The following is a 13,035-nucleotide window of genomic DNA, read 5'->3' on the forward strand; positions in this document are numbered from 1 at the left end:
GTGAAACTCTTTATGAAGCTTGGGAGAGGTACAAGCAACTGATTAGACAATGTCCTCTGGACATGTTCTCTAAATGGACCTAACTAGACATCTTTTATGAAGGCTTGGGTGAAATGTCCAAGATGTGCTTAGATAATTCTGCAGGTGGTTCATTGCACAAGAAGAAGACACCGGAGGAGACTATTGAGTTGATTGAATTGGTTGCTAGCAACCAATATTTATACTCATCTAACAGGAATCCTGTGAACTCTGAGGCTCCTCAGAAGAAGGGTGTTATGGAAGTAGAAGCTCTTAATGCTCTTCTTGCTCAGAATAAGCTTATGTCTCAGCAAATAAGTCTACTTACTCAACAGATGGGTGGCATACAAGTCTCAGCTATCAACACCCAAAACTCACCTCAAGAGGTCTCTTATGACATGACAAGTAATTTTGTGCAAAATGATAATTATGACTATGCTCAATGCTCTTCTGAACAGGTCAATTACATGGGGAGTGGTCCTAGAAATCCCAACAATGATCCATATTCTAAGACATACAATAAGGGGTGGAGAAATCACCCAAATTTTGGATGGAGGGACCAACCTCAGAGACCTCAGAATTTTAACAATAATTCTCAGGGCGGCTTCCAACAGAACAATCACAATAACCGCCAATTTCAGTCTCAGCAGCAACAACCACCTCAGCAGGAAAACTCTAAATCCCAAGAAGATTCTAATTGGGAGATGATGAAGAGTTTTATGCAGGAAACCAGAGCCTCCATTAGAAGCTTAGAGGTGCAAATGGGCCAACTGAGTAAGCAAATACCTGAGAGGTCTGCAAGTACATTTCCAGGTGATACAGTGGTGAACCCAAGAGAAGATTGCAAGGTTATTCAATTGAGAAGTGGTAAAATAGCTGGCTCTGAGACAAGGGACAATGAAGAGTTAGTTGAAAAGAAAGCTCCAGAGGAGAAGAAGGAAGAAGTGGAGCACGCCCCTCCTAAGCGTGCTGACAACCCATTCCCAGATTCTCTTGACACTTATCCTACCTTGCCAAAGGCTAATGAATACAAGACAAAAATGCCATATCCTCAGAGGCTTCAAAAGGCTTCTAATGAAAAGCAATTTTCTAAATTTTTAGATGTCTTCAAGAAGCTACAGATCAACATTCCTTTTGCAGAGGCTCTTGAGCAAATGCCTCTCTATGCTAAATTTATGAAGGAATTGTTGACCCACAAGAGGAATTGGAAGGAACAAGAAACAATGGTGTTAACCAAGGAATGTAGTGCCATTATTCAACACAACCTTTCTGAGAAGATGCCAGATCCAGGGAGCTTTGTCATTCCTTGCACCATTGGAGATGTCACCATTCAGAGAGCTTTATGTGATCTTGGAGCTAGCATCAATCTAATGCCACTTTCTGTGATGAAAAAGCTTCAAATTGAGGAGGTAAAACCCACTCGTATTTCTCTTCAACTTGCTGATCTTTCTATTAAATTACCTGTGGGTGTTGTTGAGGATTTACTTGTGAAAGTAGGACCATTTATTTTTTCTGTTGATTTTGTTATATTAGACATGGAAGAGGAGGTAAAATCCTCTATTATACTTGGTAGACCCTTTTTAGCTACAGGTAGAGCTCTGATTGATATGCAAAAGGGTGAATTAACCCTAAGGGTCAATGAAGAATAGGTGGTCCTTAATGTTTTTGAAGCTCTCAAGCACCCTAATGATTCTGAAGGGTGTAAAAAAATAGATGTTATTGAACCACTTGTTCAAGAGGTACTGAAAGCTGAGGTGCTTGATGACATTCTGGATCCTATTTCTGAGTATGAATTAGTTGAAGTTGATGATTCACCACCCCAGAAGGCACTAGTTCACACGCCTAAAGCAGAGGAGGAAGCCCCCAAGCTCGAGCTCAAAGATTTACCTCTTTCTCTAAAATATGTGTTCTTGGGTGAAAATGATTCCTATCCAGTGATTATTAGCTCTTCCCTGAAGCCTGAAGAGGAACAGGCGCTTATTTCAGTGCTCAGGAGCCATAAAACAGCTCTTGGGTGGACCATTAGTGACTTGAAGGGGACTAGTCAAACCAAGTGTATGCACAAGATCCTTCTTGAAGATGATGCTAAACCAGTTGTGCAACCACAAAGGAGACTCAATCCAACTATGAAAGAGGTGGTCCAAAAAGAGGTAATAAAATTATGGGAAGTAGGTATTATTTACCCTATTTCTGATAGTCCTTGGGTAAGTCCTGTGCAGGTAGTTCCCAAGAAAGTAGGGATGACAGTGATCAAGAATGAAAAGAATGAGCTTATTCCTACAAGGACAGTCACAAGATGGAGAATGTGTATAGACTACAAGAGGCTCAACACTGCTACCAAGAAGGATCATTTCCCCTGCCTTTCATTGATCAGATGCTTGAGAGGTTAGCTGGTCATGCTTTTTACTGTTTTCTAGATGGATATTCTGGATATAATCAAATTGCAGTGGACCCTCAAGATCAAGAGAAGACGGCATTCACATGCCCATTCGGAGTATTTGCCTACAGGAGAATGCCTTTTGGACTTTGCAATGCTCCAGAAACTTTTCAGAGGTGTATGCTTTCAATTTTTTTTAATATGGTTGAAAAGTTCATTGTGGTATTTATGGATGACTTTTCTGTTTTTGATAATTCTTTTGAATCCTGCCTTAAGCATTTATCTCTTGTCTTGAAACGGTGTCAAGAATCAAACCTTGTTTTAAATTGGAAAAAATGTCATTTTATGGTTACAGAAGGTATTGTTCTTGGACACCGGATTTCAAGTAAGGGAATTGAGGTTGATAGAGCAAAGGTGGAGGTAATTGAAAAATTTCTACCGCCAACTAATGTTAAGGCAGTCAGGAGTTTCTTGGGTCATGCAGGATTTTATAGAAGATTTATAAAGGATTTTTCTAAAATTGCTAAACCATTAAGAAACCTGTTGGTTGCTGATGTTCCTTTTGTCTTTGATTCTTATTGCCTGCATGCTTTTGAAACTCTGAAAGCAAACCTTACCTCTTCTTCCATCATAGCTCCCCCTGACTGGGATTTACCATTTGAATTAACGTGTGATGCTAGTGACTTTGCTATAGGAGCTGTTTTAGGACAGAGGCATGGTAAGCTTGTACATGTCATTTACTATGCCAGTCGTGTGTTAAATGATGCCCAAAAGAATTACACAACTATAGAAAAGGAATTATTAGCTATTGTGTATGCTGTTGATAAGTTTAGGCCCTATTTACTTGGTTCTAAGGTTATTGTTTATACTGACCATGCTGCTTTGAAGTACCTTCTAACCAAGCAGAACTCTAAACCAAGATTAATCAAATGGGTGTTGCTCCTTCAAGAGTTTGACATTGAGATGAAAGACAGGAAAGGGTCAAAAAATCAAGTAGCTAACCATCTCTCTAGGATTGAGCCTGAAGCAGGAGTACAACCACCCACAGCGGTGACTGAGACGTTTCCGGATGAGTAGTTGTTCCTCATTCAGCAGGCTCCATAGTTTGAAGACATTACAAATTATAAGGCCATGAATTTTATTCCAAAGGAGTACAATAGGCAACAAGTGAAGAAGCTATTGACTGATGCAAATTACTACATTTGGGAGGAACCATACCATTTAAAAAGGTGTTCATATGGTATCATCCGGAGATGTGTCCCAGATGAAGAAAAATAGCAGATTTTTTGGCACTGTCATGGTTCTGAGTATGGAGGCCACTTTGGTGGTGAAAGGATAGCTACAAAGGTCCTTCAGAGCGGGTTTTACTGGCCGACTCTCTTCAGAGACTCAAGAGCATTTGTGAAGCACTGTGACAGATATAAAAAAGCCACAAATCTACCTACCAACCATGAAATGCCACAGCAGGGGATTCTTGAGGTTGAGTTGTTTGATGTGCGGGATATTGATTTCATGGCAACTTTCCCACCCTCACATTCAAACAACTATATTCTAATGGCAGTTGATTATGTGTCCAAGTGGGTGGAAGCTGTGGCTCTGCCCACCAATGATGCCAACGTGGTAATGAGCTTTCTTCAGAGATATATCTTTAGCCTGTTTGGTGTCCCAAGGACACTCATTAGTGATGGTGGAAGCCACTTATGCAACAGACAGCTGGACTCTCTTCTGCAGAGATATGGAGTCCATCATAAAGTGGCAACCCCCTATCACCCTCAGACAAGTGGACAGGTTGAAGTTTCCAACAGGAAACTTAAGAGGATTCTAGAGAAGACCGTCAGTGTTTCAAGAAAGGACTGGTCTAGGAAGCTTGATGATGCTCTCTGGGCATACCGGACAGCTTACAAGACTCCTATTGGCATGTCCCCTTATCAGTTGGTCTATGGCAAAGCCTGTCACTTGCCAGTTGAGCTGGAGCATAAAGCTTACTGGGCAATCCGATATTTGAATCTTGATTCAGAAGCTGCAGGAATCAAGCAAATGCTTCAGTTGAATGAGCTTGATGAATTCAGAAATTCATCCTATGAGAATGCCAAGCTCTATAAGGAGAGAACCAAGTTACTGCATGACAAGAAGATTGCCATCAGAGTCTTTGAGCCAGGACAGAGAGTGCTTCCGTATAATTCAAGGCTCAAAATCTTTCCCGGAAAGCTGAAATCCCGGTGGTCAGGACCGTTTGTGGTTATCAGAGCTTCACCATATGATTATATGGAAATACAGGAAGAGAATTCTGAGAGAAAATTTACAGTGAATGGCCAGAGGTTGAAGCACTATCTTGGAGGTGAGATTGATCGCTAGAAGTCCGCTCATCTGCTGAATTAGCAGAACTGACCGTCAAACTAGTGACGTTAAAGAAGCGCTTGTCAGGAGGCAACCCGATAATTTCGTATCCTTAGTTATTTATTGTAGAAGTAGTTTTATTACTTATTTGATTTTTATTGAGTTTTTACTATTTTTCTGATCATGCAGCTATTTTATAATAGGAACCAAACACTTCAGGCGATACAAAAAAAAACGAGCACATGACGCGCAAGCATCACTGACGCGTATGCGTTATATGTGTGTGCGTGAAAAATAAAATTGGTCAGAGAGTTGAGCAGGAGTGGGGCTGGAACTGTGCTGGGCGCATAAGCCGCATCACGCGTACGCGTCCCTGACGCGTGCGCGTCGTTTGCGCAAATGGCCACCCACGCGTGCGCGTCTTTGATGCGTATGCGTGACCCTGAAAAACGGCGTCAATGAGTGTATGGGCAGAGAGTTGTGATGGCTTGGGGCTGGAAGTGTTCCAGACGCACAAACTTCATCACGCGCACACGTCCCTGACGCGTGTGCGCCCTTTCCACATATGGCTGCACGCGCACGCGTCATATGAAAATTTTGGTTCCCATTCCACGCGAACAGAGAGTTGTGCATGCGCGCGGCCACCTTCGCACGATTCGCACAAACCAAGGGCACACGTACGCATGCCAAACACTTACGCGTCACTATCAAAATCGGGCGACCCACACGTACGCGTGCTGTACTCGTACGCGTCGCCTGCGCCGCACACCTCCACTAGTTCGCCGTCCAGTTTTAAATTTTCATTCTCTCTCCCTCTCAAATCCTAATTCTCTCTTGTTATTTTATCCTTTTCTTCTTCTTTCATCATAATAGTTTTTTTTCTTTGTTTTCAGTTCTTCTTTGCTTGAGGACAAGCAAACCTTTACGTTTGGTGTTGTCGATACGCTTATGGCTTTTCTGCTTATTTTAATAGCACCAAAGGGAGATGAATGTTCTTCAAGGAGGAATGAGATGACCAGTAGTATAACTGAGGTGGTTGAGTTCCTTTCATTCTACTTCTCTTCTGTTCTTATTTTGTTGTCTTCTGTTTTCTATTGCTTTGATTGCTTGCATGGTCTTTAGTATTTTCAGTTCTTAGAATTAGTTTCATTCTGTTATTTGTCTCATGTACCGCTCACTGAACTTAAATCTAAAAAGAAAAAGAAGTGATATATTGCATGAGAAATTGAGTTTAATTTTTAGATTAATGTCATTTATCCAAATGTGGTGGTATTTTCTGTAACTCTGAATGTATGACATGAACAGTGCATATTTAAATTTAAATCAAAGAATGTTGATGTACAAGGAACAGGGATTTAGAAAATTATTATGACTTCTCTGAAATAAACAAAAATTTAATCATTGAAGCAAAAGAAACAGCAAAAAAAAAAAGAGAGAAGCAAGGTCCAAGGCTCTGAGCATCAATGACTAGAGAGGTTAGACATGATTAAAAGCTCAAAGACTTGTTTCCCTCGTCACATGCTTGTGGTGTTCTTGTATCAAGTAATCCTTGAGACAAAACATTTAGAGTCGAGATCAATTGCAATTAACAAAGTATGCCAAAGGCTTTGAGCACCACTGTCTAGGAGTAGCTGAAAGAAAAATCAAAACTTCAAAAGAGTTCCCCAGTCAAGTGCTTGTGGTGTTTCTGTGTCAAGTGAAGCTTGAGACAAAATATTTAAAGTCACGGCTAGGCTCAAGGTGTAAAGCACCAAAGAAAAGAAAAATTGTTGTGTTCAAGGGTTAAATTGAGTTACAAAAGATAAGAGAATTCATAATATTATCCGGATTCTAATTCTGAATGACACTGATATCCTTCTGATTCAAAGGAGAGTGAGATGCCAAAACTATTCAAGATTGCAGTTGTAAACCCCACTATAAGAAGAGACATGAGCTTAATCGAACTCTCATTCTCATGCAAATTCACATTCTAAGCTTATATTAGTTTGGTTGCTTGAGGACAAGCAACAATTCAAGTTTGGTGTTGTGATGCGTGAGCATCTTTCCTATCTTTTCCTAGTGAATTTGTATTTAATTTATTGAGTTTAATTAAGAATTAATTATCATTTAGCCACTATGGATGCTACTTTGAGTTTTGTGCAATTCTGTTTATTTTAGGTAGTATTTGGTTGAATTTGATGGAGCTTCCGCGGAAAAAGCGAAGAAGACCATCGACGCGTACGCGTGACTGACGCATACGCGTGACAAGTGCGAAGTGCAGAAAACGCTGATTCCTATTAATTCTGATTTAAACTTTAATTTTTATTTTAAAATAGGAAAAGATATTATTTTAGTTTTAGAAGATAGATTTTAAATTAATTAGGATTAGATATAAAAGGGGATTGGAATTATTCCACAGGACATTCCATTCCACTTCTACAAAAATATATTTTCTATTTTAATTAGGAGCTCTATCTATTGTATGGATTGATAATATTATTTTCTATTTTAATTCATGTACTGATTTATATTTCAAGAATTATTTTCGTTCTTTAATTTATAAATTTGGGTGGAACGGAAGTATGACCCTCTTTCTAATTGCATTCTTGTATAACGTGGAAAAGCTCTTTACTTGAACAATAGCTTGAAAACATATTCTCCTAAATTTCTAATTATCTAGACTTAAAGGGATACGTTACATATAATCCTTTTTATATTTGGGTAATTAGGATTTTTGTGGCATAATAACTAGAATTAAACTTCACCCCCTAATTGGAATTAATTGACCAAGGAATTGGCTGTTGATGAATTTTAGAGGAGACTAGAAAGGTCTAAGGAATTAGGGTCTGGTCACATATAGTTTTCCATGAATTGAATCTTGCATGATTAATATAAATTAATAAGAAAAATCAATCCAAAAAATAGATAACTCTAAAACCTTAACTGCCTTCCCCATATTTTATTCCCAACTTATTTATTCGCCTGTCTTTAATTGAATGCTTTTTGAACTCTCAAACACTACTTTCTATTTGCCTAACTAAGTAAATCAATTAACCATTATTGCTTAGTCCTTCAATCCTCGTGGGATCGACCCTCACTCACCTGAGGTATTACTTGGTACGACCCGGTGCACTTGCCGGTTAGTTTGTGGTTATAAATTCTGCACCACTACTTTGATACTAAGAAGAATTACGACAACTTCACATACTTAATAATAAAATAGGAGCCTTTGACTCGAAACTGTATCTATTTTCTTTTTAAAATGAACGAAAATACTTTTTAACTGAAAATAAACAAGCATATACATATGTTCAAAACTTTCTACTCAAACAACTTACAACTATTATATACATATATATTATTACAGTTAAGACTCTTATCCCTCTTACAAGGATATAATAATAAAGGCAAGGGAAAGTCTATAACGTATGTATACAGATAAAAACATCATAATTAGGAACTTAACTAAAACTCCGCAAACTTCCTCATCCGTCCTAAAAAGATAAAACTGTAGGGGTGAGAACCTAACTGATGAGTCCATATTTTTCGATATATTTTGGTTTGATTTGGATGGATTTCATCACATAAATCTACATTTATTCATCCATATAGCATACTTTTGTGTTTTCTCCCTAAATTGAGCTTAATTGTGAAAACATGCTATTTTGTGCTTAATTTAACCAATTTTATTCCACTTTCATTTCATTAGGTGCCTTGATGTGTTTGATGAGTAATTTCAGGTTTACAAGGCTAATATAGATGGAAGAAGTGATAGAAAAGCATGCAAAAAGGGAGAAAGCATGAAGAAATAAAGTTTTGGGAGACTCAGTTTCCGTGCGTGCGCACAGCGATGCGTGCGTGCGCACAGGCGCGCAAGTTTGGTGATGCGTATGCGTGACCCACGCGTACGCGTCGATGCAGTCACGTGACTTCATTAATTCAGCACGCTGGGGGTGATTTTGAAGATTTCTTGGCCCATTTCTGAAGGCTTGGAGGCTGGAATCAAGTGCTATATGAAGGGAATTCAACACATTAGCTTGGAGAGCTCACTTGTAGGGTAGAAAAACACATAGTAGGAGTAGGAGTAGTATAGATTAGGAAATTCTCTCTTAGGGTTTTCATTAGGTTTTGTAGAATTTTATACTTCAAGTCTTGCTTTTGGATTTGCTATTTACATTGTAAGTATTTCTTTAATTGTTTCTTTTTATTACATTTCTTTGTCTACACTTTCTTTTATTTTCATCTCTCTTGTCAATTTATACATAGTTTTGTAATTTTGGATTTCTAGTTAGTTAATTTGATGTTTGATGATTATTACATATTTGTTTAAGTTACTTTTATTGCTTTTAATCATTTATGGTTCATAGCTTTTACTATTTTTTCAATTTTGCCATATTTTATGATTATGCCCATTTGGTGTTTGATGAAATGCCAATCTTAGTTTTGGGAAAATTTTCACCCCTTAACTTGGGGAAAATGAGTTTATGGATTGCTAGAACTATAATGTCCAACATTTAGTGATAATTCTTGGGGAGTTAGTTGATTCTTGTTTCCATTAAAACTAGCCTTTTATCAACTAGTTTGGTAAGTTGGTTAGGACTTGTGGATTAAGGTCAATTATGCTTGCTTGACTTACTCCTCGATGTTGGGGTTAACTAGGCGAGATTAACTCATGATAATTATCATAGTTGTGGTTATGGCAAGGAAGGGACTCCATAACTCATCCCAAGTCAAGGTTTCATTTATGTTTTGAACTACTTTTCCATCACTTTATAGCATTACTTGTCCATATTACATACATAGTTCTTTTATTCCTTTATTGCTTTATTAATTTCAATTTTGTCTAGTTCTTTTATCTCTTTATTTTTATTGCTCGCAATCATTGAAAACCCCTTTGATTCTCACAACCAAAATTGCGCACTTATTGGCATTAGTTCCTAGGGAAGACGGCCCGAGATTTTAAACTCCTGGTTATTTTGTGTTGATTGTGACATCTTTAGGATTATAATTTGATTGATGGCCAATTGTTGGTTCGGAACTATACTTGCAATGAACATCTATTTTTGAGAAATTCCTAACCTACAATTCAGTCATCGTCACTAACCACACGGTCTCACCACTGAGTTTCAGAATTGTCAGAAGAAGATATTTAATAAGAAAATCGTATTCAAGCTTAGTGATTCACGTTGTCTTATGAATCTTTTGAAAACCGATGATTTAACCATCAAAAGACCAAAACCTTTTTAAAATAAATCAGTTAATTAACCAGAAATCCAAACTCCCTTTTCAGATAAAAGAAACTTAAAAGTTTTCTAACAGTATGAATGACCAACCTGTTCCAAACATAGGTTCATTAAGTCTATGTTGAACCAGCTTGATATTTCATACTTTACTAAATCACAAAAACCAATTACGACCTCCGGCCCATCACATAATCAATCATGGCTTCAGGCCCAAACAACTCAATCAATATCCAATTCACCACAACCCAACCAATTTCAATCACAAACACAAGTAATGAGGTTCAAACACAATCAAGAGCAGTTACGTCAAGTATAGCAATTAGCAATTAAATAGAATTATTCACATAGGCAAATCAATTACAATATGCACACCCAAACAATGTCACATAGATGCATATGATGAATTCCTGCCTATGGGAGAACCCGGAGAGTTAAAGTGCCTGGTCACATCTTACGTACAGAGGGTCAACAATTTGTCTCAATTTTGCAAGTCTCATTTACTTTTAATTCACTTTCATCATCAATTTATATCTCATTTCCAAACTTATTCAAAAATCATACTTTAAAATCAGTCCTCATCATCCTTCATTCAAATTGAATCATCATCATCCATTCTCCCATTCCGTACATCAACAATTCCAATTCAAAACATAATTCATTATTTTCTAAATAAATTAAACTTAAAACATATAATATTTAAAACTAAATCTTTTTAAATAATTATTTCAAGTGAAGCTTCCAATTTTTATAAAATTTTGGCAGCATCTCCTCTAAAACTCGGACTCTACCACCCTTTCCGAGTCCATCCAAACATTCCTCAAACCCTTCTCAACCATTTCCAAATCTCAATCATTTTCCAAAATTTGACCAATTCTAATATCAAATTATTTTCAAATCGAACCAAATTCAATAATAAATCATTTTCAAAATCAATCCGGCTTAAATATTAAGTCATTTATAAAACCAAATTAATTCAAAACTCTCTTTTTCTTTTGGCCCGCAACGACGGCAGCCGCAACCTCAACTCCAAATCACTTCCACATCAACCACAACAACTCTAATCACAATATATAATAACCAAAACTCAATCTTATAGAAATTAACGTCGCAAAACCTCAGCATAAGATAACAGAACAGTGACCAAAAGGGTTTCAGAAGAAAACAACTTACTGCACTAAGAAGGAACCGAGACGACAGAATAGCAGCAACCCCCGCATGGCTCCGGTGAACTCCAACAGGGGCGGGGAAGTCCCCCTCTAGCGGTGGTTCCTGCGACAGCTTCGTTCGTCACTTCCTTCTCCCGCAGCTTCGGTCTCTCTTGCTTCCTTGGGCGTACTTTCTTTCTCTCCCTCCGCAAAGAGCAACAGTAGTGTTAAAGATCCTTCTAGCAGCGACATGCAGTTCTGACCACGACAGAAGCGCAAATGGCGGTGACGGGCTTCATCACCGACAGCGGCAGCGACTGGCGCAAGGATGGCGGCACTGCGATGGCCTTCCTCTCCTCCAACGTCTCCTCTCTCTCTTCCTCAGTCCTGAGCCCTTGGCGCGATATGACAGCAGCGGCAAGGAGCGCAGCGGAACGAGCACCATGGCGCACTCTCTCCCCTCTCCTCGCGTGACCTACTTCTCCCTCGGTCCTCTCCGCCCTCCCTTTCTTTCTTTCCTTCTTTCTTTCCTTTCTTTCTTTCTTTGGTTTCCCTGAAGCTGCTGAGTATTGGATTTTGGGGAAGAAGGGTTAATGGCAGTGGGTAGTGTTAGGAGAGTTAGGGTAGAAAAATTAGGGTTTGTTTTAATTTTAATCAAATTAGGATATAGAGTATTATTTTAAAATCTAATTTAATCCTTAAAATTGTTGTATCAATTTGCTAATTGGCTTTCAATCAAGTACTCTAATTTAAAATATAAAATAATCTAATTAATTTTCTTCATTTATGAAACTTAAAGCATTAATTACAAAAAATCAATTATTTAAGTCAAATTATATAAAAATCTTATTATTTTACAACTACTAAACTTTATAATTTAAATATAGAAAATAATTCAATAATTACAAAATATAAGAAAATTTTTTATTTTAATTATTAAAACTTTGTTTTATTACTTTTAATAAAATAATTTATGAAAGTAAAGTCTTTAGTGAATAAATAAATTGAAATTATTTCATAATAAGATTTTCTAAAATTCTGGGTCTTACATAACAAGTTAAGCAAATAATAAGTTATAATTTATAAATAAAATTTTAAAAATTTCTAGTAACAATACTTAAACAAATAAATTTTCAAACTCAATGTATGAGTGCCACGTCAGTATAAGAGCTTCCTTTTTGTATTGCTATAAAGATAACGATAAAGATAAAGATAAAGATAAAGATAAAAATAAAGATACACTTATGAAATATATATATAATATAAAAATATATTTTTTAAATAAGAAAATATTTTATTTATTTTATTTATTTGAAAAATCTGTTAAGCATTTCATCGAAAGAATTACCATAATACTCCAAATTAGTTTTTTAAATATTTTTGTTCGAAAAGTTTAGTTATAAATATATTTTATTTTATTAGATAAATGAGTTCTAATGTCAAATTCTAGTAAAAAATTTTAACAATATAATATCAATCTTTATTTAAAAAATATCAAGAATTTTTCAAAAATTATAAATTTTTTTTGCAAATTATGTTTATTATTTATATTTTAATATTAACATGCCATTGATGACATTTTAATAAAAAAAAATAGAAAAAAGATATGTTCATTGATAACAAATTTTTTTAACAAATTAAAATCCTTCAAGCGAAACAAAAGGTTTAATAATATAAAAATATTCATAACAAAATAAGTTGAAATAACAATTTAAAAAGATGAAAATAAACTTTTGAAATAAATTTAAATACATAGATTTACAATGAAGTCAATATCAAAATTTTTAGATTTATAAAAACAATTACCTATTATCAATCTCTAATTCAATAACATTGTACTTGGTAGATTTGCTATCCTTTTCAAGAGTCATCTCACTCCTAATTTCAGCAAAATATCCAATAACATCTATTATGGATTAAATTAAAAAAAAAGTTT

Source organism: Arachis ipaensis, chromosome B1 (assembly GCF_059453495.1).
Source record: "Arachis ipaensis isolate K30076 ecotype BB chromosome B1, ASM5945349v1, whole genome shotgun sequence".
Taxonomy (NCBI): Eukaryota; Viridiplantae; Streptophyta; class Magnoliopsida; order Fabales; family Fabaceae; genus Arachis; species Arachis ipaensis.